The 27409-nt window shown below is 45.0% G+C and overlaps 1 protein-coding gene across 2 annotated transcripts in view; it reads right to left on the bottom strand.

Moving 5' to 3' along the window:
• TNR (tenascin R) overlaps nucleotides 1-25490 on the bottom strand; it is a 430410-nt gene extending 404920 nt beyond the window's left edge. For both annotated transcript variants that reach the window (XM_003824687.6, XM_034941169.3), the window contains exon 1: nucleotides 25000-25490. The gene's annotated coding sequence lies outside the window, so the exon portion shown is untranslated. The remainder of the gene's footprint in view (nucleotides 1-24999) is intronic.
• Nucleotides 25491-27409: the final 1919 nt, after the last annotated feature.

Raw genomic sequence — 27409 nt, 5'->3', positions numbered from 1 at the left:
CAGAGCTCTGCCCCAGTCCTTCCCCAGCACCCCCTGTCCTGGCCTTCTCTGACCTGCATTCCCCAGCCTTCACTCTCATTTAAATGCTCATTTATGTTTCTGGATGAATAATCCCAGAAACAACTAGATTAGAAGAGTCCTTTATCCTGACTCGCAGCACTCGCACTAATTAGAAAGCATTATCCTATTCATCCCCTGAAACCCCAGAGAGGAGCTGGAGACCTGGGTAGGGGAAGGAGGTGGCCAAGGTCACAGGTAGGCAAATGCAAGGAGCAGGAAAGTGAGGGGCAGGACCCACGGTGTTTGTCAGGCCTAGGCAGTTTAGTAGGGTGGGTCCACCTGGGCTTGCGGCAAAGCCACAGAGACTTTTATCTCCCCTCGATGGGTCTGGTAATATTCTCATTCCATCCTAAATAGACAAATAAACTGAGACCGCATAACCCTGAGGGGTCAGACAAACCAAGAACGTCATTAGGTGTTAGAAGGGCTTGGGGGATCTGTCACATGGCCATATCATGTAAACAGAAGCCCGGGGGATTATATGGCTTGTCTAACGTAACACAGGTCATTTATGGCCAAGGCAAGCCTAGAATGCAAGTTTTCCGACTCCATCCAGTGCTTCTCCAGCATGCAGACATACACTTAGACTCTGTTGGTGCTGGGCAAGAGAACTATCCCTGACAAACAGCTTCTCTGAGTTCTACCAGCAAGGACGTTCACTTTCCCCTCCCCGCAATCCCACAATCTGCCAATTTCAGACAAGAAGGTCCCTTGAAGCTGCAGTTGGTTTGTCCCCAGTGGCCATCCAGGCCTATCTGTGGCCTTCATTTGCTTATCTTCTCTCTCCCTGGTATTTCTTTCTCTTTCTCCTCCTCCAGTCTCAAGTCCCTCCTTGTCTCTGACTCCCTCCCTACAGAAGCATGGGTGAGAAAAGGCCCAAAAAGTGAGGATATGGAGTACCCCAAGCCTCAGAAGAGGTGGCAGCTGTCCCCGGGCTGTGGCCCACCTCTTGGGCTGCACACAGGGGTGTGGGGATATTGGGGCATGATCTAAGAAGCTCAGGCTACTGTGGCTTAGCAGAGAGGTCCTCACCCCTCCCCCAGCCACACACTGCAGCACCCCCATTGAAAAGTGTGCACAGTGGCAGAGGCCACAGCCCTGAGGCAGCCTGTGCAGCCATCAGAGTCTTGACTGCAGAGTTTTGAGCCGAGGTTCCCAGCTGCCATCACCAGCTGTGAGGATGTAGGCAGGTACTTCATCTCCCTCAGTTTTCCAATGAAAATGAGGCAACCAGTATGAGGATGCAGTAAGTTAGCACACATAAAGCACTTAGAATTGTCCTGGGATGCAGTAAGCATTCAAAAACACGTTCATTTGTTTTGCTGTTATTCTTGCCTAGCCCCTGGCTGCCCAAGTAGAATGGTCACAGTCTTGCAGGAAAGATAGCCAAGCCCAAGTGTCCCTGATTAGAGAGGCTGTGACTAGGACACAATGATAGCAGAGACCCCGCTGGGAGATACAGCAAGTTCTCCTTTATTTCCCTACCTGCTGTCCCTTCCCTACCCCACTTCTAATACCCTCCCCATTCTTCAAACCAGCTCTCAGACCAGGATCAGATTCCACTTATTTGGCCTGTGTGGGACCCTGTTGGAGCCAAGTATGTTTCTTCCTAAATCTTCTCATTTCCACAACAGTTCCTGTAGTGGCAGGCGTGCCTGCCAGGCAGGGCACTGCCTGCTGCCTTCCCGGGACAGCCCTGCTCAGCAACATGTTTCTGCCCAAAGAGGGAGATCTGGACTGTTTCCAGCACTGTGTCACTCACTCATATCTTCACTTACTGTTATAGACTGGATGTGTCCCCAAAACTCACATGTTAGAGCCCTAAACCCCAGTGTGACAATTTGGAGATAGGGTCCTTATGGAAGTAATTAAGGTTAAATGAGGTCATAAGGGTAGGGCTCTGATCAGATAGGATCAGCATCCTTATAAGAAGCAGGAGAGACCAGAGCTCACTTGCTCTCTTGTGCTCTCTCTCTCTCTCTTTCTGTCATGTGAGGATACACTGACAAGTTGATCATCTGCAAGCCAGAAAATGAGCCCTCACCAGGAATCTCATTAGCCAGAACCTTAATCTTGAACATCTAGTCTCTAGTACTGTGGAAAATGAATTCCTGTTGTTTAAACCTCCTAGGCTATGGTGTTTCATTATGGCAGCCTTAGCTGACTAACATATCCACAATTCATTTGGTCCTTTAACTTCCATGGGGACACCTGCCCCAAGACGGGAACTGTGCTTGGGCTCAGAGCTTAACAAGGAGTTTACACGTAAGTAAAGGAAGTAGATGTTTCAATAGGTTGATAGCTTTATGAACTATTTTAAAAGGCATAATGAGATAAGCAGTCAAATAGAGGTATTCTGCAATGGGAGCAGGAAGTAATAGATTTTAATGTGCAACAAGGCTTCCAGAGGCAACAGAGTTTGAGCATGTCTGCCTTTTAGGACAGAAGTTTCCTGCCCAGTGGAGGAAGGAGGATTACGCCTCAATCGAGAGGAAGCAGATATTCCTGTTTTGCTCTCATTCAAGGTTTTAGAAAACTATATAGCTTTTGTGCTGGTTTAAATAACCACACTAGCGCTCTAAGGATCTTTCTTCAAGATCCAGCTCAAGTCCCACCTTTTCCATGAAGACTTTCTGAGATTTTACGCCACACTGAGCAGGGCTTAGCAATCATCTTGCCCAACCCTCTCATTTTTCAGATGGAGGAAGCAGAGCTACAGTGAGGGCATGGGACCCTTGTCTTATGCATATTCATCTTCATTGCTTAGCTGCATTCTGAGCTTTCTGCTTTCTGTTTTCTTCAGATGAGCACAAGACTGGCTTCCGCTCATCATTCAGGGCTCAGCTTAAATGCCACCTCCTCAGGCAGGTGCTTCCTAACTGCCCTCACTAAAGCAGCCCCACCTCTACTTCCCACATACCCTGTGAGTCTCTAACAAATCACCCTATTTCATTGTTTCCATAGCTCTTTGGGGTATTTAAAATAATCTTACTTGATTATTTGTTTACATGTTTATTATCTATTTCTTTGAGTTAGAATGTAAGCTCTTTGAGAGATGACCTTTTTCTGCATGCCCAGCCTGGTGCATAGTAAGTGCTCAACAAATATGTGTGGGCATGCCGAGTTGTGCTATGCTCTTAGTGGGGCAGTAAACGTGTACTGGCTGTGTTCACCCCACCCAGGTTTTTAAACCAGACTGATCTGTCGCCATTCCACCCAGCTGCCTCCTAACTGACTCTCTTGAAACCCGTTAGCTGTAATCCTGCTCCTGACAATGCCGTGGGCTTCTCTTCATTCTGCACTGCCTTACTCAGCTCCTGAAACCTGCCTTCACCTTTTTCTCTTACTCACCATGGGCTCCCTCTCACTTCTGCACACCCCTAAGTCTGTCTTTAGTGTTGAGGAACAAGCCTTGTCTTTTCTCCCTAGCTTCCCAACCCTGTTCACACACTCAAATCAACTGGAGTGAAGAGCGAGTTCTTCCCAGAGGGCGACACCTGCTCTCATCCTGCGCATCCACTCTCCCCCAATTCTCAGATCCATCAGCGCCCTCCCCCACCCCACTGACCAGCCTGCCTCCCCGGTCGGATGTGCTTCCCCTCTCTTGCAATCACAGGACAGCTGTGAGCCTGGCATCAGAATTTATTTTTAAACCCAATCATGAGCTGCTGGGCTGCTACCCCAGCTGTGACTGGCTTTCAGATGTACGGACACTCCCTCAGTTTACCCATCCCAGGATTGCAAGACCACCCTCACTCCCTCCAGGTGTTCTCAGTTCCCCTGTCCAAGTCACTGGTGGGCTTTCCTCCCTCCATCACTCTGGCCTGGTCCCCTTGGGTGGCAGCTCCCATTGCCACCCTCTGGGCCCTCCCTGGCCATGGAGGGTTTCATTTCCTTGATGTTCCTTTCCTGGTCATTCCCCTCCTCCTCCTTCCCCTATCGGTTTGAATTGTGAATAATTCATGTGTTTCCATGATCCTGCCACGGGTTTTCTGCCTCATGAATCAAATCCCTGAGACACAGTTTATTTCTTCACCATCCTCTAGTCCAAGTTGCTGACAGGGAAAGGGTTTATTCCCATAGGTCATGAATGGACGCCAATACTTACGCCTGCTTATGGTGACAGTAACCATTTTTCCCACCCTATTCTTCTACCATGCTCTATTTTTCCTGTCTTTTTAATTTTTTTTAAGACAAGACCTCACTCTGTTGCCCAGACTAGAGTGCAGTGGCACCATCTCAGCTCAATGCAACCTCTGCCTCCTAGGTTCAAGCAATCCTCCCATCTCAGCCTCCCAGGTAGCTGAGATTACAGGTGCACACCACCATGCCCAGCTAATCTTTGCGTTTTTTATAGAGACAGGGTTTCACCACGTTGCTCACACTGGTCTTGAACTCCTGAGCTCAAGCAATTTGCCTGCCTCAGCCTTCCAAAGTGCTGGGGGATTACAGGCATGAGCCACTGTGCCTGGCCTATTTTTGTTATATATATATACAGTTGCTTCCCCCCTGCCCCCAAGACAGAGTCTTACTCTGTCGCCCAGGCTGGAGTGCAGTGGCACAATCTCAGCTCACTGCAACTTCTGCCTCCTGGGTTCAAACAATTCTCCTGCCTCTGCCTCCCAAGTAGCTGGGATTACAGGCACATACCACCACGATGGGTTAATTTTTGTATTTTTAATTGAGACGGGGTTTCACCATGTTGGCCAGGCTGGTCTGAAGCTCCTGACCTCATGATCTGCCCACCTCGGCCTCCCAAAGTGCTGGGACTACAGGCATGAGTCACTGTGCCCAGCCTCTAATATATTTTAATAGGTGTGCATTTGTATAATATTACATGATTGGATAGATAAACAAAGAGATACATAGAAAGATGCACAATAGACAGACTTAATTATTTTCCAACATAGCTTTCTTCATCACCTTTCTTATTTAAGGTTTTTGGGAGGAACATGACAGAGGCATCTAAACATATTCCTCATACACAGTGGATGCCCTAATGCCCAATTTGCAGCCCTCTTCTAAAAAGGGGTCCTCAGAAGGACTTTCATAAGAGCTCAGCCCTTATCTGCAGTCTACCTGGGTGTCATCTCCACTCAGTCTCCAAATATGTATCGAGGATTCGCTACACTCCAGGGATTGGGCAGGACTCTGGAAAGACAAAGGTGAGCAAAAGAGACTCTATCCTTGCTCTTTTGGAGCTTACAGTCTACTGGGAAACATGGATATTAATTAAGTAGTCTTATATATATGGTTAGAATATATACGTATGTATTTCTAAACTGATAAATTTATTTTGCTAGACATAGTGGCTTATGCCTGTAATCTCAACAATTTGGGAGGCCGAAGTGAGTGGACCACTTGAGGCCAGGGATTCGAGGCCAGCCTGGCCAACATGGTGAAACCCCGTCTCTACTAAAAATAATTTTTTAAAAATTAGCTGAGCGTGGTGGCTCACGCCTGTAATCCGAACTACTCAGGAGGCTGAGAATCACTTGAACCCAGGAGGCTGATGTTTCAGTGAGCCAAGATCACACCACTGTACTCCAGCCTAGGCAACAGAGTGAGATTCTGTCTCAATAAATAAATAAATAAATTTATTTTTTTCTTGTCTCCTAACAGGAAAAACTCACAAATTTATATATAAAGTATATGTTTATACAGAATATAATATTTTTATTTTTAATATTTTGAGCAAATTTGAGAAAATTGATATTGGATATATAAACTGTATATATTTCTATGTTTATAAATTCTAAACCCTCCAAAAGTGAGGAGATTATTACCATTAAGTCAGGAAAGCAGTTATTGCCAGTGGAGATGAGCGTTTGTGATCAGGATTGTATTAGTTTCTTCTCACATTACTATAAAGAAACACCTGAGACTGGGTAATTTGTAAAGAAAAGAGGTTTAATTGGCTCACAGTTCTGCAGGCTGTACAGGAAGCATGATGCTGGCATCTGCTTGTCTTCTGGGGAGGTCTCAGGAAAATTACAATCATGGCAGATGGCAAAGGGGAGCCAGTACTTTACATGGCCGCAGCAAGAGGAAGAGAGCGAGAAGGGACAGGTGCTACATACGTCTAAACAATCAGATCTAGTGAGAACTCACTCACTATAATGATGACAGTGCCAAGGGGGATGGTGCTAAACCATTCATGATAAACCTATTCCCATGATCCAATCACCTCCCACCAGGCCCCACCTACAACACTGGGGATTACAATTCGACATGAGATTTGGTGGGGACACAGATCCGAACCATATCAGGGGTGTTCTTCTTGGTGTCTTAGTAATGTTCTATTCCTTGACCTGAAGGGTGGTTATGGGGAATTTGATTTATTGTTATTGATTAAATTTAATGTTTATGTTTTATGTACACTTTTATGCATGTTTTACATTTCACAATTTAACACTTTCAAATGATAAAGAGAAACTTAGAAGGTTCTATGAGAACATGTAACCATGGCACCTGGCTTGGTCTGGGGAGCCAGGGATGGCTTCCTGAAGGAAGGGGCATCTCAGCTGAGATCTTAGATAAAAATGAGTTTGGCAGAGGGAGGAAGGTGTGGCGAAATGGCCTGGAGGGGAGAGGAAGAAGGAAAAAGGGGAAGAACATAGAGCAGACCCTAGGGAGTGTGGGGAACTCAGAAAACAGCTCAAGTGTGGCTTGAGCCCAGGGTGTGAGAGGGGGCAAAGCTAGAGAGAGAAACAGGGACTGGATCATATGGAGCCTCGTTAAGAACTTTTGCCTGTGTCCTAAGATCAATGGGAAGTGCTTGAAGGTTTTAAGCAGGGGAGTGACATGATCAGATGTACATATTTTTGAGACTATCAATGGAAGTGTAGAGAACAGATTGGAAAAAAGCAACAGGCCCCTTTCCACTATGTGAGGATGCAATGAGGAGGTGCCATCTATACAGAAGGCAAGCTCTCACCCAAACATGAATCTGCTGGTGCTTTGATCTTGAACTTCCCTATCTCTAGAACTAGAATATCCAACATGTGCCTTCCAGCCATATAAGTGAAACTTCCCATAGCACTGTGGAATTATCACAAACTTTAGTTTCCTCAGTCTTAAGCAATATGACAGTCATCACCATGAAAACCACAGCATTGTCAAAAATGGCAACATCAGGAGTCTCAACAGATACTACTTCCACCACTTTAAATTCTATAACTAAAATGACAAGTGTTCACAAAACACATCCCAGATGTCAACATCACGATGACCAAAGCTCTCAATAGTCCAGTGACATCTGTTTCTTCATCAATAACAGTCCTGGCCACTATTTATTTTAAAGAAAATAAAGGATCACAATTTGGGGAAAAAAATAACAGGCAAGAGAAGATGTGGGGAAAATAGGTACTTGTTTTAATAGTAGAAGAGAAAGACGAAGACAGTTTAAGGTGCTAGCAGGTTAGAAATGGAGAGGAATGTCCTGATGTAAGAGATATTAAGGAGGTAAAGTCAATAGAACTTGGCGATGGATGTGTTACATGTCTCCCCCGAATGAATGTTTCAGGAGCTCAGAGGCCTTCGTCACAGCTGGATATTCAGCACCTAGGACAGTTCCTGAAGCCTGGTTGCCTCTTACTTGAGGGCTCTACAATGTGTTCTTGTTTCTGTACTTCAGAATGTGTCATGGAAATGAAAGTGGAATGATGGGAGGAAGCATTAGAGGTGCCAAGTACATAAAAAATGCAATGAGAAAAAAGAGCTTAGAGTGTTTAGGAGCCACCCTGAGGTTTCCAGCACGTCTTTCATAGAATGGACAAATAAATGGGGCAGAAAATTGATTACTTAAATGATAGTAAATATGATAACAGAAAAGCATATAAAGTTATTAGTGCTATTGGGTATGCTAAAGTACCAGCCTCAAGAACATCTCAAATATTACACAGATAAGTAATAAAAGGCCATACCAACACCCGTCAACTAATCATCTGTTACTCAGATGATACAGGCATCTACCCTATGTTACATTCAGCAGTGCTATAGAAGACCAGGAAATGATGAGCAGCAATATATTTGGTGGGATCTTTGGAGATGTAGGAGGAAGTCCAGGTTGTTGCTGATTAATAAGTTTTAAGTTAAAAAGTGTGATTGTATAGATTTTCTGCAGTTTAGGCCTGAACCTTAATATGAAAGTAAAGTTGCATCTCAGATATCCCTCCTCAAACTCCTAAGGTGCCTGTAGTCAAATAAGAGTCTGAGGGTGTTGTTCAGTGAGTTTTCACAAGGAACAAAACTACCTTCCTTGTCTGTGGTCAGAGAAAGTACCTCTGCAAAGCAGAATATACTCTGTGACTAAGCAAACATCTTTTTCATTGGTTGTAGGTCAGCAAATGCCTAGGCAAGATCTGCATTTGAGGTTTAGACTTTTAAAGACCAAATCCAGGCCAATAATATAAAATATAAAAGAAAAATTGAAAGACAAAATGTGATCACAAATTATCGCAAAGACTGAGTACTTTTAAAATATTATTTTTTCAAAAAATTTATTTGATAGCATGTTATGAAATCCTTCAAAGTAATGGCTGTTTTTCAGTGAAGTAAATATGATATACAAATAGCCCTTGATTATAGGTAAATCAACAAAGAGGTGGAAGTGGGCAGGGCTGGGGAAATCAGCTTGAATGAGCCCCAATGTGGCATGTAAGGAGTGACAGCCAAGCAGAAACAAGGGCGTGAAGAAGCCATGGCTCAACACTGGACTGAAATGAAGATCCTTTCTCCCTGCCTACTCCTTGATGACTCCAGAGAAAGAGGCCAGGCTTTCACAAGGGGGCTGCCTAAGCAATGACAAGGGAACTCTCCTGACTGTATGACCTTGCTGTTTGACCTTGTTGTCTACTTAACAGTGCATATGGAGTCAAAAAAACTGTGAATCTTTTTAGGAGGTACACATTGCCTAAAACTTTGGATCTATAAGATCTTTGTTTAAAACCCCAAATTTCTCCATAGTAATTATCATGGATCCCAGTTTTCCCAATAGTAAGTACGAATAATCGTCCAATAATGCTGAGAGGCCAAGTACCAAGTTAACATAGAAAAAGGACCAGGAGATTTGGTGAGATTAAGTTCACTGGAGACCTTGACAAGAGCAGTCTCTTTGGAGTAGTGAGGATGGAAGCCTGCTTGGGAGAAGAGAGACTGGAAGTGAGAATTGGAAACAGTGATGTTTTCAGTAAGTTTTGCTGTAGATGGGAGCTGAGAAATAGGGTGGAAACTGGAAAGAGAGTAGAGTCAAGAGAGGATTTCACTTTCTCAAGGTAGGAGATATCAGAACACATTTCTATGCTTACAGAAAAACAAAGTAGTAAGGGAGAAATTGAGGATTCAATTGGTGATAATTGCAGGAACAGAGGCTTAGGAAGCCTGAGATGGTGTGGTCCAGGGCACTTGGGGAGGGTTGGCCTTGGCAAGAAGCAGGGCCATGGCACCCATGAATAAAAAGGGAAGGCCAAGAGGATGGGCACAGGGACAACAAGAGGTATGGGGTAGTGGCAGGAAAGTGAGGGACTGCCTGTCTATAAAATACAAGGCAAGGTCATCATCTGAGAGGAGATTAAAAAGTGAGGGCAACTGTCTCTTGAGAAAGGAGAAATAAAATTGTGGAGGCAGGAAAGGTAACTTACTAGGAAAATATAGTGAGATCGCCAGACTATTTCTAGTATTCATTTGGGAATTATGGTCATTATTGTTAAGTGACAACAGTCAGCACAACTATCTATTTTTCTCTGGCAATGTATAGTTGTTCAGACATAAGTGTGGATAGACCAGAAATTGGGTTTAACCAGGTTGGGGTTTTGCCAGATGAGTACAAGAAAAGAAGTCCAGAGAGGTTTCTGCAGGAGATCAGTGGTAACAGTGGATGGTGGACTCTAAGCCTCGTAAGGTGAGGCCAGGGTGAGGCTATGGATGGCTAAAAAGAGGCAAGGTCAGAGACTGCAATTATGTAATTGCTGGAGTTGGAATACTAAAGCCAGAAGGAAAAGACAAGCTGTCAGGAGGCCTGAAGTCAAGACTTTGGAGAAGGTAACAATTAATGACACTGTCAAGGTCAAGGATATGGTCAGGGAGTGGGTGAGCCCTCTGATGCCAACATTAAAATTTGAGGGTCCTAACGCCTGCTCTTCTGACCCTGTGTACCATCTGTCCTTACATGTGACGAGAGAGGTGGTTTCCTAGCAGGCATGATTTAAGGAACTCTGCTTAAGCCTCATCACCCAAATTCTCGCTGCAGAGGCCTGTAACTTGTTTCTAACATTCTGCCATTAAAGCTTCCTTTGGTTCTTGCCTTCTGCTTTCCATAAGTGCTACCACCTAACCTATTAATTCATTATCAATCATTTATACATAGGTGTGATTTAGTGGCTCAGGGCCTTTCAAGTAGGACAGCAACTGGCTGCAATCAGATTTTAATAGGCTATAGGGCATGGCCTTTGAGGAAGCAACTGAATATGGGATCCTATACAGGGTAAAGGAGGTAGGGAAATCAATATTTGTTGAGCATCTACTATGTGTTATGCTCTTTCCAGGAGCTTTGCATAAGTGATATTGGAGATTCTATTGTTTCCTCCTACTTAAGGAACAGAAGAGGTAAGAGAGAAATGCTTGTTATTTACCCAAGCTCCCGAGCTAATGAGTGATGAAGCCGGGGTCTGAAGTCAGAACTGCAGAGCCTGGGAGAGGTGTTTGGATCAGAGGGAGAGGCATTCAAAAGGAGAACTGCAAGGGCCTGAGACACATCTTGGTGAAACTCACAACCCTAGTGTTCCAGTTCCTTTCCTGAGGCCCTCATATCCTATGTGTGGCTATTTTTTATTCTCCTTAGCAGGTTGTTCCTTGAGTTTTTTCCTTCCTTCCATTTTTTTTAAACAATAATTTAAATTTTTATTAGGTGCTCAGCCACAGTATAAATACCCCCATTTGAATTGCTGACACGCAAATCAATAGGGAAGCATTTTCCTGGAGTGGAGCCCCTGGCATGGGAGCCTCCCAGCCTCATCCTCTTTCCAGAAGAGAAGGGATTTAATAAGCAGAATGGACAATTTTCTTAAATAAGCCACAGTTAGAGCAAACAGAATGAGCATTCAAGTTTCTGGTGTAAGGCCTCTCTCTCTCTCTCTCTGTCCCCCTTTCAGGACAGGGTCTTGCTCTGTCTCCATGCCAGAGTGCAGTGGTGAGATCATAACTCACTGCAACGTCGAACTTCTGGCCTCAAAAGATCCCCTACCTCAACCTCCCAAACCACTGGGATTACAGGCATAAGCCACCATGCCTAGTCTCTTCCTTCCTCCCTCCCTCCCTTCCTTTTCTTTCATTCATTTATTTCTGTATCTCTCATTCTCACTAAACAATCTTGCCTTTAATCTCTATATTACCAATCTGAGTGGTGTCATTTTTATGAAACTATCTAGAATGAATGAATCAGCATGGGTGGCTGGGAACTGGCCTTAGGTTGTTAAAACAAGAAGAGCACAGCATCCTCTGGCATTCTACTGAAGATGGGGAATCTGGCAGCTATGTGGGTCCCATCTACTCACCCCAAGTCCCTCCATCACTCTTGGACTTGGAGATCTTGCAGTAAAAGGTGTGACTAATATAAAAGAGCATCTCAATCATGAATAAAATTTAGTTAAGCTGCTCCTGTAATTCTCTGATGAAAGAGGCAACAAACTTGCATCCTACAACATAGCTTAAGATCTCATGCCTAAGGTACTCTGAGCAGTTGGTAATTCTCCCCATGAGTATCCTGAAAGGAAGACCAAATTCCAGTCTCCTTTTTCAGTATCATCTCTCACCATTCTCACTACCGCCTGCATGAAGGCCCAATGCTTCTCTGTTCCAGCCACATCACGTTTCTCGGTTACCTTCCAATATGCCTTTTCTAGGACTCCGAGCCTTTGCATATGCTGTTCTTTCTACCGGGAGTGCCCCTTCTGGGTTGGCAAAGCCCTACGCACACTTAACCTGCAACCCACCTGCCATCTCCTTTGTGGAACTTACTAAGATACCCTGAGCAGAATGAGTCACCCTTCCCTTGACACCACTCCTACCTGACACAGCTGGTTCCTAGACATTAGCACAATGCTAGGAAGTTATCTTTGTGACTCCCCCTCTACTCCAACCAGATTGGGAAATCCTCAAAGACAGGGAACCATCTCTCACTCAACTTCACATCCAGCCTTTAATGAAATGACTGGCAGAGAGTAGATCTTTAATAACAGCTTGTTGAAATAGAGAACACTGGATGAAAACCCATTTGTTCATTCACTCAACCAATATTTACTGAATGCCAACAGAATTCCAGGCTGGGAATGTAACTGTGAATAAGACAGAGAATGTCTTTATTCTCACCAGGTTTATATTCTACTGGGAGGGAATGGACAATAAGGAAGAAATAACATACATATATACTATGTTGGCTGGTGATAAATGTGATAAACAAAAATAAAGTGGGAGAGTGGTGACAAGGAGAGCTATTTTAGATAAGAGTACTATGGTGGGCTTCTCTGTGGAGCTAACATTTGAGGCTACTGACCTGCTGCACATACAGTCTTTGTCTTCTGTGGTTAGTGGAAGAATGAGGTAGAAGCTGCTTCCTTTGCAGTGGCCATGCTGAGTGACTCAGGTTCCCAAGATGTCTGTCTGGGGGCAGAAAGCCAAGGCTATTTGACTTAAAGGAAGCTTGGCCTCTATAGCATTCAGCACTAAGCTGCTAAGGAAGCTACCTCAGAACATATTGTAGCAATAAGAAGACTTGAGAGGCCTGGTGCCAAACTCTCTAAATGACACCCCAGGCCCTGCCCAGTATCCACAGAGATACTGCAGAGCCCATGGAGCTGGTTCTGTCTTCTGGTCATTGGAACAGTGGGTCTTCTTGACCTTCATGATTTCAATCACCAGCCCAATTACAGGACAACAAAGGGAACCATAAATGGTTCAACTGAAAAGTGCGAGTTAGTATGGTTGTGATCTCAATTCTGTCACTGTTGCCCTGTGCTATCTTGGGCAAGTCACTGAAACTCTATAGTAATTCTCCCATCTATAAATTGGCAGTAATTAATAGCAATCATTTTGCTTACCTTCACCAATGGTTGTGCAGGTCAAATATAGTATATAACTATGAAAAGTATAAAGCACAAACAAAATGCAGGAAATTATTCTTTCTACTGGGGGAATAAACATTTTCAGAGTACCTATTAAGTGCCCAGAGTCCTATATATGTTGCCTTATTCAATTTTCACAAAATTATGGACAGTAATTATTATTCCCATGTTAAAGACTAGAAAATGAAGGCTCAGAGAGGCTCAATGATTTCATTAAGGGGGCACGGCGGGCAGAGCCAAGATTCTGGTTCAAGTTCACTGTTCCCAGATCTCACGCTTACCCTGCATCCTGCTGCCTGTGGGTAGTTGTTCCAAGACTGGCATGGGTTCTCAGCCCTGAATCACCTTACCCAGAGCTGTGATGTGCCTCCCCACCAACTGTTTCCGCTCAGCATCTGATGCAAAAGCTAAACCCTAGCTTCTAACCCAGCCTGCACTGGGGTTCTCAGGCCTGCCCGGACCCCAGTGCATCTCCTCTGGTAGGAATCTGCCTCTTGGCATGGTTTGCTGCTGTGTCTGGCATGTTGTGGGTGGCTATAAAGTGCTGAACATTCCACCTGCTTCTTCTGCTGACACCCTGCTGTCATCTCCATCTCTGACTCCAGAGCAGGAATGTGCCTGGGCTGCCCCTGCATTGCCCCATATCCCCACCAGCACTCCCTGCCTCCCCTTGAATATTCTGGAGGCTCTGGCTACCATTAGGGCTCAATTTATGGCCTCACAGCTGAACAAGAAACCTCCACAGGAATAAATTGGGCTTGGCTGTATCTGCCTTCCATATTCCTGCCCAGCTGGACCAATCATTTCAGAATCCATTTTAGAAATTTCATTTTTTGTGATGGCAGATCAGAGTTAAAAGAAGTGGCCCACAAGTGGATGAGTAGTTACAGCTTTGGCCCAGATAATCCCCAAAGTGAATAAGCCACAAAGTGAATGAGGCTTTTGTGGATAGATGAGAATTGACACTACCTTGTGAGACTGGATGAAGGAAAACCCATTTAAGAAAACTCACTTGCTTTGGACCTGGATTCTTTTCTCATCTTGAGAGAGTTAGATGGGGCTTTGTTAAAAAACCAGAATGACTCCCCAAGGAAGGGGGTAGGACTGGCAGAACCAAGCTCCAGAAAGAAATAGTGACTGCTCTGGTCTTACTTTGAACCTGACCTTTGTGGTTCAAACCAAGCTTATAAGGACTGTCATTCTCCAGCTCCTTGTGTCATTCTCTGGCAGTGGGGAACCTGGAAGGTTTCTGAGTGATGCTCAGAGACAGCACAGTCATTAAGTACACAGAATCCCTGGGTTCAAATTCTGGCTCTGCCATTTGTCACGTGTCTTCAGGCAGGTTTTGTAAACTTTGTGTCTTGGTTTCCTCACCTGTAAAAAGGGGGTAATAACAGCACCTCATTCCAAAAGGGATTGTTGAGATCAGTTAGTTTCTATACATGAAGTACTTAGATCATTGCCTGAAAATAGTTTTTGTCATGTAGATGTTAGCGATTATTTTGCTACTGAAAATAGAGGTGGAGCTATTTTGGGACCCAGCTGGTGATTTCTAAATCCAGGAGATCCTAAACATCCCCAAATCAGATCTCAGGTAACCATTTGCCACAGTGCCTCCTTCATCACTGGCAGGCCTTGGTCAGGCCAGTTGCTGAGCCTGGCTCTGGAGTGAGATGCAAAACGTTAGAAAGTAAAAATGCTATTTTCCCTCTCGCAGGCTTTTGCCACTGGCAAATAATCTCTTTAGCAATATTTGACCTTAAGAACTTAAAATGAAAAGGTCAAAACATTTCAAGGAGTGGGAACCGGGTCCCTTCCCAGATTTCCCACTGTCACAGAGTTAGTGAATGTCAGTTGTGGTTGCCAGAGGCCCACAGGACCCCCCTCCCACAAGAAATAGCGAAAGCAGTGGAACAGGGTGAGTGCAGAGAGAGAGACAGGTCTCTGCACTTCTCACTGTCTCCTGGGCCTTCAGCCACAAAGAAGGATGCTGCTTGGGAGGGCTCTGTTGGGTCAGAGTGAAGACACGGCTGGAGAAGTCACCCCAGGCCCTCTTGGGGGCTTTCATCCCTTTCCCTCCCAGTCTCCAAGAATGGCTGCCTGAGTTTCTCATTCTCACTAAATTAAGCTGACAAAACACAAACGAAAAAAAGGGGTAGGGGTAGAGGGGAGGGCATGGCACACTCTTGCTTTGCATTTTAATAACTCAGGCACAGTGCCTCAGACCATTTTTAATGAGAGATTGACTGATAGTGGTCTCCTCCCCACACCCTACTCGGAACAGATCAGGGTCTGGATCAACAGCATGCTTTCCTCCCCTCCAGAACATCTCACCTGGCCCCGCTCCTGGTTGGAGGGTGGCCCACAATGAAACTTAAGCCCTTGGCATGATTTGCTGGCCTCTCGAGGGTCCAGTCTGGAAGGGCATCCCTAGTCACCCAAGACACACTTCCCAGGGAAACCATGCCCCGGTGAGCTACAATCCTGCTTCTTGCCTTGTGAGGGAGTCAGTTATGAGGACATAGCCAGGCCCCACCAAGGGCAACTTCATGGAGATAAGAGCTATCTTATTTGGTCAGCCAACCTTCCCTTGAGCTCAGAGACCTTGCAGCCAGGGATTGCTGGTGACAGTATGAGAAGGGAACAGGGCTCAAGGCCACTGCCTGTCTCAAGAATGCAATGTCTTATTCCTGCAGCCAGCCTCAGGCCAAATAGGGCCTCCCCACTCCATGGGGAGAATATATGTCAACATATATTGACATAGATGAGGGCAACCTTGTGCCCCTGATCTCCAGCCTCAAAATATACCCTTCCTGCCTGAAATTCCCACAAAATGAGTTCTCTATTAATTGAAGAATCTGTATGTGCTAAGGGCTGTTGTAAGTCTTTTTGTAGAAAATGACATCTCATTTAAAAGACATGGCTATTCTGAGAGGTAGGAGCTATTTACCCCATTTCATGGGTGAGGAAACTGAGGCTCAGAGAAGTCAATGGATTTCCCCACATCTCCACAGCTAGTAAGTGGCAGAGCCAAGATTCAAACTCTTGTTGGGCAGAGTTTCATCGAGTGTTTCTGCCTGGCCAGCATGGGCAGCAGGGGATGCAAGGTCAGCGGAGACACTTAGAGGGTGGAGCTGGTCAGGTGGGCTTTGCTGTCACATCCCATCTGGAGCTCTGAGGAGCAGAAACCTGGCAGCTTCCAAGGTAGATGAAAAGCCGACCTGCCTCAAATTGTTTTATTTAAAGCCAGGCTCCTGACTGTTTGAAGCCGCTTTGTTTTGGCAGTGCTTTTCCCTTTTTCTGTTTTTTCTTCCTGTTTTTAAACAGCCCTCGCAGAAAAGGGGAGCGCATCATTGCTGGGCGCCTCACTTGCAGATGCTCAAAAGACCTCTGTCCCTCCCACCCCATGGCTGGCTCCAGAGCAAGGCAGCTGGGCTGCGTGTGAGCGAGTGGGCACACGTGCTCACAGACAGCTCTCGTTTGCAGAAAGACAGGAAGCCCTGTATTGATCTGCACCTGAAGTATAGATACAGATGAAGTCTTTTGCTTTTATAGTGAGTTTCACCAGCATTAAACTTCATTTATATCTCTATAAATATATACGGCTTTGAATGGGAGGCTTTACAGCTTGCCTTATAAGTTCCATCTCTCTGTGGCACAGACTGGGTCACCGTGAGGAGACAGTCCCTTTATAGGTGGCTCTGGCCTCTGCCCTTTTCAACACAGCCATTTGCAGGGCTTTCATCTGGTGTTCAGGGCCTTGTCTGTCTGCCCAGCTGGACATCTCTCCTCCCAGCACCTGGATAGACATGGGCTCTCCAGCCCTGGCGCTGCCCTCTCCTCTGTCTGCCTGTGCCCTGTCACCCCTGGCTCACAGCTGGCCAGTTGGGAGGAGGGAAAGAGGGCACCGTGACTGTCAGCTGATCTGCTCTCCACACCTGTCCCTGGGCCCAGCCACCACAGCTGACCTTGGTATTGACAAATTCACAGGGGACATCATGAGGTACTTACACAGGACAAGCTGGCAAAATCTGGCTTATTAGGGTATATGTTTTACAGAAATCCATTTAGATAAACAGGCTATCCACACAAACGCCAGCGCTCAGTGGCCACAAGCCTTACAATACTTCATGAAGCAGGCAGCAGCTTCTCTCCCGATGCACTTGTGGAGATAAATTCAAAGTAATCTATATAAACTCAAGCCTTTGAAATTGCACACCGTCAAAAAATTCAAACAATTACTCTAGGCCAGCCAGGAGGTGGTTGTTAGATGTTCTTCTTATGGAAAACATAATTATAAAGGAAGGGAAAATGTTTCATAAATAAAATTCAGAATGGCAGAAGAACCTGGAGGGAGGGGAAGGCAGAAAAAAGGAAACCCAAATGTTCATGGTCTCTGGCTGACTGCAGAATAGGGCTCGGAAACCCTCCTTAAGGCTCAAATTAATTTCAGTCTAGTACAATTTCAAGGTAATTAATTGGGAAGAGGCATCTTTCAGGTATTTAAAAATATCAGATTGACTCTTGGTACTAAAAGAGTAGGAGAAAAAATAGCCAACACATGCTTCTAAAATCAAGGTGATGTAAAACAAGGGCCAACCCAACCCATTAGCACTCGAGGAGCATATAAAATCCGGGTCAGCCCAATAATTGCTAGCTTGTTGAAACACCAAGTACCCCGAGCTGCACCCAGTCCCCAGGCCATATTAAATAGCAAGGGGCACAATCTGGGCTAGAGGACATGTTCCATGCCAGACACTGTCCCAGGGACTTTGTACTCATGCCCCATTTAATTCTCATAAAAACAACTTAAGGAAGATGTGGTGGGCCGGGCGCGGTGGCTCACGCCTGTAATCCCAGCACTTTGGGAGGCCAAGGCGGGTGGATTACGAGGTCAGGATATCGAGACCATCCTGGCTAACATGGTGAAACCTCATCTCTACTAAAAATACAAAAAATTAGCGGGGCATGGTGGCCGGTGCCTGTAGTCCCAGCTACTTGGGAGGCTGAGGCAAGAGAATGGTGTGAACCCGGGAGGCAGAGTTTGCAGTGAGCCGAGATTGCACCACTGCACTCCAGCCTGGACGACAGAGCAAGACTCTATCTCAAAAAAAAAAAAGATGTGATGATCTCTATAGGCTTTTCGGGGGTGAGGGAGGGTGAGGGAAAGAGGGGATGTGTAGGAATTTGAAGTCCAGTCTCCTGTTAATAACTCCCCAGGTCTTGCTTCTTGATGCCTTTGCCCCATGGGTTCTGTGTACATGTGGCCCAGAGCAGGGATGACTAAGATACAAGCAGCAGAGAGAGTGGAAGAACTTAGTCTCTGTCCAGGTGCTTCTGCTTATAATCCCAATACTTTGGGAGGCCAAGGTGGGAGGATCACTTAAAGCCAAGAATTCAAGACCAGCCTGGGCAATGTATCAAGACCTCCATCTCTACAAAAAAAAAAAAAGATCAAAAAATTAGCTGGGCATGTAGGTACATGCCTGTAGTCCCAGATCCTCAGGGGGCTGAGGTGGAGGGATGGCTTGAGTCCAGGAGGTAGAGGCTACGGTGAGCCATGATCACACCACTGCACTCCAGCCTGAGTAACAGAGTGAGATCCCATCTCAAAAACAAAGCAAAACAAAAAGAAAAACAAAAATAACAACAACAACAACACAAAGTAGGCTCTGTTCCAAACAGATTTGGTCGAAAACCAGCCCTGCCACCTACTAGCTGTGTGGCCTTGGGCAAGCAAGTTAGCCTCTCTGAACCCCTCAAGAGCTTGGTTTTATAAAATGTGAGCGCTTTATAAAAACTTTCTGATTTTCTGTTGGTTCTGTTCAACCCAGAAGAAAGTCATTTAGCATCACTATGCCTCAGTTTTTTCACCTGTAAAACGGGGACAATAGTATATATCAAAATGTTTTACTCACTAAATGATGTAAAGTATTCAAAATGTTCATTAATAGTCATGACATAAAACATTTATTAAGGGCATTCTCTGTGCCAAACACTTGACCAAAGTTTATAGTAAGCACTCAGTAAGTGTTGACTAGCTTTATCATTAAGCCATAGAAAGACCCAAGCTTCCAGGGCCCAGGAATGTGAATTTTTAGGTGGACTAGGGTCAAAGACCAAATTCCAGCCCAGAGATGTTGCCAAGCTTTTGTCAGATGTTAGCCACCCTGGGTTGATAATGTCCCAGGACCAATGTTCCAGACTTCCCCCTTTGTCTTTCCTCATACCATGCAGTTTGAGGAGGACACATCCAGATTTAAATAACCACAACTTCCTCCTGGGTCCTGGTAATAAACCTTTATTGAGTCATTTACAGCCACAGCATGAGACGTTATTATAGAAGCCAAGTTGGGGTGCCCTTGGCAGTGCCCTGCTCTAAGATAGGGGTCCCGAGGAGACCAGGCTGGAACCCTTCAATAAACTAATGGGTCTGTTGGCTTATTTGTCCCTGACCCCAGAACTCCTTCCCCCATTATGAAGTCTCACCTTGTAATACATAACCCAGAGACGTGCTCCCCAAGGGTGAGGGCTGCACCTCTTCCTGCCTGCTAGTACCTCTCTGGCATAAGATTGGGGCACTTTGTTTAGCATCCATGCTCACTTAAACTTTGGCTGTTGTACAGATTAGCAATGAGAGTCTGAATATAGAAGATAAATCTGATTCATTCATGTGCACCAGCCCGAAGTATCCTCCTCCGTTTGCCTCCAAGAAGCCACCTGCTTGAACGTCATAGGGAAAGGGTACAATTTTAACTCATGGGAGTGTCATGACAAGAAAGTCTCCTTTTCTTACTTGATTGGAGAGTAAAGCAGAGGCAACTGGCAGAATTAAAGGAGAGGAACAGGAAACAATGCAAGCGTCCATTAATAGATGGATGAATAAACAAAATGTGGTACATACATACAGTGGAATATTATTCAGCCATAAAAAGGAAGGAAGTTCTGACATATGCTATAGCATGGTTGAACCTTGAGGACATTATGCTAAATAAAATGAACTGGCTACAAAAGGACAAATATTGTATGATTTCACTTACATGTAGTACCTAGGATAGTCAGGTTCATAGAGACAGGAAGTAGAAGTTGCCAAGGGCTGGGGGAGGAGGAAATGGAGAATTAGCGTTTACTGTGTACAGAGTTTCAATTTGGAAAAATGAGAAAGTTCGGAAAATGGATGATGGTGATGATGGTTGCATACAATGTAAATGTACTTAGTGCCATTGAACTATATTTTTAAAAAGGAGGGAAAGAGAAAAAAACAAGGTTGCTTGGATTCCCTTTGCCAATTGGCATATTATCAGCTTGCTGTGTTCAAAATTTACCAATACAGTCGTAATTCAAAGTCACGTTTCCAAGGCTAAGATATAGTGGTTCTTATATATGATGGGAAATAGCTTTTGAACAATCCCATTCCAATTCCACCTTCCCCACTGGACTGTCTCTTAAGGAGATGAAACTCTAGTTAGGTAGGAAATCTCATCTTTATTAGCATAGCGCATCATCAAAATGAGGCAAAAGTGTATCTCTGCGCTTCTGCCAAATCATCTACTGGAATTGGCTTGTGGGCATCGTTCAACTTTTTATTTCTGTATTAGGGAGTCCTCACTTTGGCTGTCTTCTAACTTTCCATGACATGGTGGTTTAGCAACCAACACTTTACTCTGTGGGATCCCAGCTGGCAGAAATGACTCAGGAGCCTTCCCCTAAAAGAGCTGGCTGGGTGCATTGAGTGCATTCTCAAAGGCAGGTGACCCCAGAAAGAGGCAAAGCCCTGGAAGAAGGTGCTATAATAAGGTCTCCAAATGGAAGGAGGCAGAGGACATCAGCAACCTCTGAACATGTAAATAGGTCTGTGACCTACCTGGACACATTTTAAGCTCTACTAAAGATTCCAATTTACTGATTAATCTGCCAGAAACTCTGATTTCCTTGTGGAAGACCCTATGTACAAATGGTGCACAAGATTCCGCATCCTTATCCAGTGGCCCTTAAATGAGGGACAGAGTAGAAGAGAATTGGACAGGCAAGGTGTCCAAACTGGTTATATATATTTGTACGTGTGTGCTGATACCACACATGCACACACACACACACACACACGCGCGCACACACACACACACATTCACCAAAGTTACCAAACCTTCTGATAACTCCATTACTTCTTAATGGTAAAATGCAAAAGATTACTACTTCACCCAGCCCACAACCCAGGGACGGAAGCAGGGTGAATGGAGACATCCCTGGATAGAGCTATGTTGGTACATGGGTCTCTGTAAGTGGCTTCTGGTTCTAAATTTACTCTTAAATAAAGAGAAACGGCACCCTCCTCAGCCATGACCTTTGTGGATAGGACTCAATTTCATGGTATAAGCTCTATCACAATGAACTCTCCTCTTTCTTTCTTTACTAAGCTCACATAGGTACTCTTTCCTCAGCTCACTCTCCTGGAGCCCAGATGGGGAGACATGACCAACCACCAACTTGGAATACTGAATTCTAAGTTTTTAATAAAAATTTCAAAATCATCTCTATGAACTCCATCAAATAACTCAGGTCAGCTCTGAGGCAGTTGCCTGCAGGAGCTTCCACAGTTTCTGCTCACATTTGATTGTTGGTTTCTATAAACGCGGTTGAAATGACCACTTGACTTTCTAACACCATGACCTCAAGGCTGGGGAACAGAATGTACCCCTCCCACATCTTTGCTACTTACCCAGTAACAATAGCCTCAGAACTCTGAGGTGTTCTCTTGAAAGTCTAGGGTTTACATACCACATCTATTAAGTAATACATTCAGCAACACATTTCCGCTGCAAAATGTAGCAGCGTAAGCTATGGTGATACCACACATGCACAAACACAAGTCAGAAAGTGATGGTGTTGGGAGGGGAAGAAATTGGAAAGAAGCGCAGGGAACTTTTATACATCTTTTTTGGGGTATACAAGTGTACACAATTGTCAAAACTTAATCTGAATACTTAAGATCAGTGCATTTTATTATATACAAATTATATGTCATTTTTTTCAACAAAAAAAAAGTAATAATGGTGCTTTCCAGGTAAAAGATGGCAACCTATGGCCATGGAGAATAGGGCAGAACAGCTGACCTCCTCCTTCCATCTTTCCCCACCACTGCTCATCTCCCCAGTCCTGGGTGGCTGCCCAGCAGTCTCCCCTACACAGTGAAGGGGGGTTGGGCATGAGAACTTAGTGGCTTTGTCTCCAGATTGCTGGCCAGATGTGATGGCCAGGAATGCTGCAGAAGTGGCATTATACGTAAAGTGAGTTTGTATCCAGTTTCCCATTCCTCTTCTAGTGGTTCTATAGGTGGTCAGAGCCCAGCCCTCTCCTGCTCCTTAGTCATCCTTGCCACATTCAGAGCCACAGAGGACTCAATGAAGGTGGTCCCAGAAAAACGTTCTTAGAGAGAACAGTCACCAAACACCCAAAGCCAAGACATCCATGGCAACATGCCCCAGATAGGGTGGCTTCAGCTGGGATTTCTGGGGCATGGTGATGTGACAATCAGGTGCACGACATGAGTTCAGCCTAGATGCCACCAGCGCAGGGTTCTCTCTTTGCAGTAAGCCCAGAGGGCTCTTTACCTGGCTCTTGGCCATCTTCTTACCTGAGAAGTAAAGGCCAGCAGCACCTTGAGACTTCTGGCTGATTCTCATTCTTCACCAGAGAGAGGCCATTGCTCCACACTGAGTTCCCTAAAAGGCTTTGGCTGCAAGTCTATCCAATGGGGAGCAATCCATTCCTTCTCTCCTGCACATGAGCATTACTGCATTTCCTAGGTGAGGGAATATTAGCAGGCTAGAAGTTCTATTTCCGCTTTCGCTATCCTCTGGCTTCCCACTTTAAGCGTCTGTGTCTCTCCATTTATAAAATGGGTCCAATAATGTCACTGAGCACTTTTTTTTTCAGAGAAAATTTAAGGGCATTAATGAGATAATGACTACTAAGTATGGTGACTTCAGTAATAAACTGTGGTTTTGGACAGGGTCCACTGCAAGGGCATAATTTTTTAAAAATCCTCAGGGATGTGTCATGCAGAAATCTATCCACTCACTTGTTCAAACTGGAAGATTTCAAGGACAGGAGGTTTGGAATGTTAAAATACTGAATGAGTCAGTGTTGGTTTCTGATGCTCTGCATTTGTCTATTTCAGTCTTTCTTCCCTACCCTTACAACCTCTGACTTCACTGTCTTCCTGGATGCATTCTACTTCCTGCCACTCTAGGGAGATGCTAAGATTTCTGGATCCAATGCCAAGCATAGTAAAAAAGAAAAGTGGTGCCATTTCACTTAGAACTGTGTCTCTCACCCAGAAGGCTCCCCAGCCAGAGGCAGAGAGTATTTTCTTCATCTTGGAGAAGGGGCCTATTGTGCTGAATTAAAAATAAGACAAAGAATCACCATTCTAGGGTCCATTTGGGGTTGGAAAGAGTGAAACCACCCCACCTTGCCTATGTATCTCCCCTGTCTCAACACACTTGAAGAAAGTGACCAGAACCATAAATAGTTAGGGGTTAAATCAAGGGAAGACTTGCTCCTACAAGAAGCCACATCTCTTTCAAGTTCCCTGTAGGATGCTGGCTCCACGGAGACTTGAATGATTGAAGGAAATCCTCAACACCACTTGTTGAATGACTCAACCAGGTAGGTGTGGCCAGGACTGAATGGGGCAGGGGCAGGCCTATAGTGTCTCCAAGACAATACCAAAGCAGATGCAGGGAATTGACTGAACATACTTCAGAGAGGCAGAAAGCAGGAGAGACAGAGTAATACCTTGCAAAAAGTAGCAGCAGTGAAGAAAGAAGTAATAATGAGCTCCTGTTTGCAGAGCCTCTCAGTGCTGGAGGAGAACAGAGTACCACTTCAAGCCCTCCTGAGTCTGGGACAAGTCTAATTTTGTTTCTGCTCACCCTAGACGTATAGAGACAAACCTTTATTCTTAGGTGTTTTTCACTGCCAAATGCCCCAGAAAACAGGGCAGAACAGACTTTGTCTTCTTTCCAACCACCCATAGCCAAAGATGGCATAAAAGTGGAGGGTACCTCCTGCCTCCTTGCAAATGTAATATAACCCACACCAGCCAATCTCTGCAAAGCTCAAGACACTAGCACTTTCCTACCACCATGAAGTCAGAAGGGACCTCAACCCCCCAAAGCCGCCCCAGCCTGAGCTTCACCTGTTGCACCTGCCCACTTACCATGGGTTCACACCAGAAGAGAAAGTAAAAGGTCAGGTTGGGCTCTCTCCACAGCAAGAGCCCAGAGAATACTAGGAAACTGACATTTTACAAAGCACCTCTTTAAAGCTCTCTCAGAGGTGCGTAACTTTTAACTCTACCTCCACTCCCAACCCCCCAGGCTTCCTTTGCAACTCTTTCCCACCATGGATGGCTTGTCGGGAGAGAGTTAAAGAAGGTGCACGACTAATTCCCCAAACCATCTCGCTTATCTACAGACAAAAAGAACAGCCTTACATGGAGACACGCAGAAACCACCCGCAATTTAGCTCAGACCTCACCTGTCTTATGCAACAGTACACACACATACACACATACACACACACACACCCGCAAGGCCAGAGTCCACATCCCCCTTTAATTCGGTAAACATAGTTTTGCGCCTTTCTTTTCCCTACGCAGAACCCGACTCTACTGGCAGCAGAGAAATAGATGTAACCCTAGTGCCAAATGCCTTGCAGAACACACAGACACACAGGAACCAAAATGCATCTCATAGCTCTCCTTGGTGCTGAAATCACGTTAGCCAGAAAATCAAAGGAGCGAGTGCTCCGGACTTACCCAGGCTGGGGGTGGGCGGCCGGGGAGCGAGAGGAGCTTCCTGGGAAGAAAATTCTTGCTTGTTCAGGCTGGAGCCAGCTGATGCGCTCACCTAGAGAGCCCACCTCTTTCCCTTCTCTTCCCTTCCTCCTATTCTGGGAGGAAGAGACAAGGCTCCACGAAAGAAATGAAACCCAAGCTGTCAGGGCTACGGGTGGAAGGAGAATGAGGAGGCAACCAAAATAAGACCAAAAAGTCAGGTGGCTTCACTCCACTAGTGGTAATTCCTTGGGTCAGAGAGGACCCCCTTCTCTCACTCTCCCTGGGTCTGCCCGTCTCCTCTGGGTGTTGAGCCAACAGCCTTAGCACAGTCGGTTCCTGCCTCTGACGTGAAAGAGAGGAGGAAGCCTGGGACTGCTTTGCTGTCTCTCTCTCTCTCTCTCTCTCTCTCTCTCTCTCTCTCTCTCTCTCTCTCACGCGCTCTCTCTTTTCCCCTCTTGCTGAAATTTCAGCAGCATGATTTTTTTAAGCCTCCGTTTTTTCCATCCCCCTACAAGCAGCCCCCTAGTGGACAGAAAAGAAAAGCATCCTAAATCCTCTTGAACAGTCCAGATTCAGGCACAGAAATACTCCCCGCACCCAACTCTTGGAGCTGCCTCTGCATAGGCAGGGTCCTGAAGAAGATAGAGGCTTCCCTCTGACCAACCCAGATAAGAAGAGAAAGGGAGAGGATGGAAGCTTTTGCAGATCCTTTGCCCATGATTGAAGGAGAAATCCAGGGTGGAATGGGTTGGGATAGAATGTTTTGGAATAAGGTCAGTTGTGGGGTTCTCAAGTGGTTTGAGGTCCTGGCTCAGCAGAAGGAACCCTCCAAAAAGTCAGCGTCTGCAGCCAGGTGAAGTATGTGTATACGTAGCACAACCCAGGCATGGGAATGCCTAAAGAGGCAGAGGATACAGGGAGCTGGCCCTTCATCCAACTCCACAATATAGCTTTTTTGTAAAGCTAGTAAGAAAAATATCTGAAAATATATGGCCTGAGATCATCTCAGAAGTAGAGACAGATGTGACCTTGATGCACATTTATGGAGAACCTTGGCAGAGAACGGGCATCAAGGGGTCACTGCTCATAGGCTCATAAGGGATATCTAACATTCTCTTTTAAATGTACAGCCACACAGCCTCCCGGAAAGAGTCCTAATACTTACATCTAAAAATCTGAGTCCTGGTTTCAGACTGCCACTTGCTTACTGGACATTTTGCTTCTCTATGGCTCAATTTTACTGTTTGTAAAATGTGGATAATGCTGCCCCCTCCCTACTGAATAGGAATGCTAAGGGACTGGAATGATATAGAGACATAGAACCTCAGGATTGGCAGGGAATTTAAAGGTAATCTTATACAAACACTCTTCTTATATTTGATTCACTCCTGGCAAATAACAATAGCTAACATTTATAGAGTGTTTATACCAGGTGCTAGGCACTGTTATAAGCCCTTACATGTATTAGCTCATTTAAGCCATACAATAACTCTATAATGCAGAGGCTATTATTGCTACTCTATAGACTGCAAACTGAGTAACAGAGGAATGAAATAACTTTCCAAAGATCACACAACTAGTGAATGTCAGGGATGGGGATGGAACCTGAGCCATCTGACCCTGGAGCTTCCTCATTGAATTACCATGTTCTATAAATGTACACTTCAGGAGTGACATTTGAAGTAAATAGAAGATAGCACCACAGTTATCATTGCTTTTATTTATGACAAAGTGCCTAGATTGTTACAATAAATTTATATGTGGCTGAGTTTTTAAAATAAAATATTTACCACTAGGGGTGCCAAACAAACTGTGGAAATTGCTATTACCAATGAGAATCTCCTAAGAAAATTAATTCTCTTGGTGATTTGGGTAGTTTCACATATACAAAACTGGCTTTAAATCTTATAAAATTGGAAACTATTGGGTTTTAACATCAGTTCAGAAGACACATCACTCAATTTCTGTACCAAAAGCAAATTATTGCCCACTGCCTAACACAGTGCAAGAATGGAGCCAGCAATTTGAAGAGCTGAAATGTTGTAATGCATTCAGGTAATAAATGCTCAGTGAGAAATTGACATTTTCTTCAGAATCTCAGAATTATGAATTCCTTAGCTGAGGTGGCTTACTTTTTCTGGCTTTTTTTTGGGGGGGGTGAAAAGTGGATGAAGTAGGACAAAGATGGTAGGTGACAATTAACAAATCATGGTCCCTGTCCTCAACAGAGTTACCAGTTCCTCAAAGGGGGAAAGAAAGAGCAAGACACATATGATTACAATTCAAGGACTAAGTGCCAAGAATTTGGGCAGTGAGCACATGGAAAACACAACTAACTTGATCTTTGAGGGCTAGGGGAATTCCTAAGGTATGCAGCATCTAAGCTGAG

The sequence above is a fragment of the Pan paniscus genome, chromosome 1, assembly GCF_029289425.2.
Source record: "Pan paniscus chromosome 1, NHGRI_mPanPan1-v2.0_pri, whole genome shotgun sequence".
NCBI classification, from domain to species: domain Eukaryota; kingdom Metazoa; phylum Chordata; class Mammalia; order Primates; family Hominidae; genus Pan; species Pan paniscus.
This window is presented reverse-complemented; position numbering and strand designations above follow the sequence as displayed.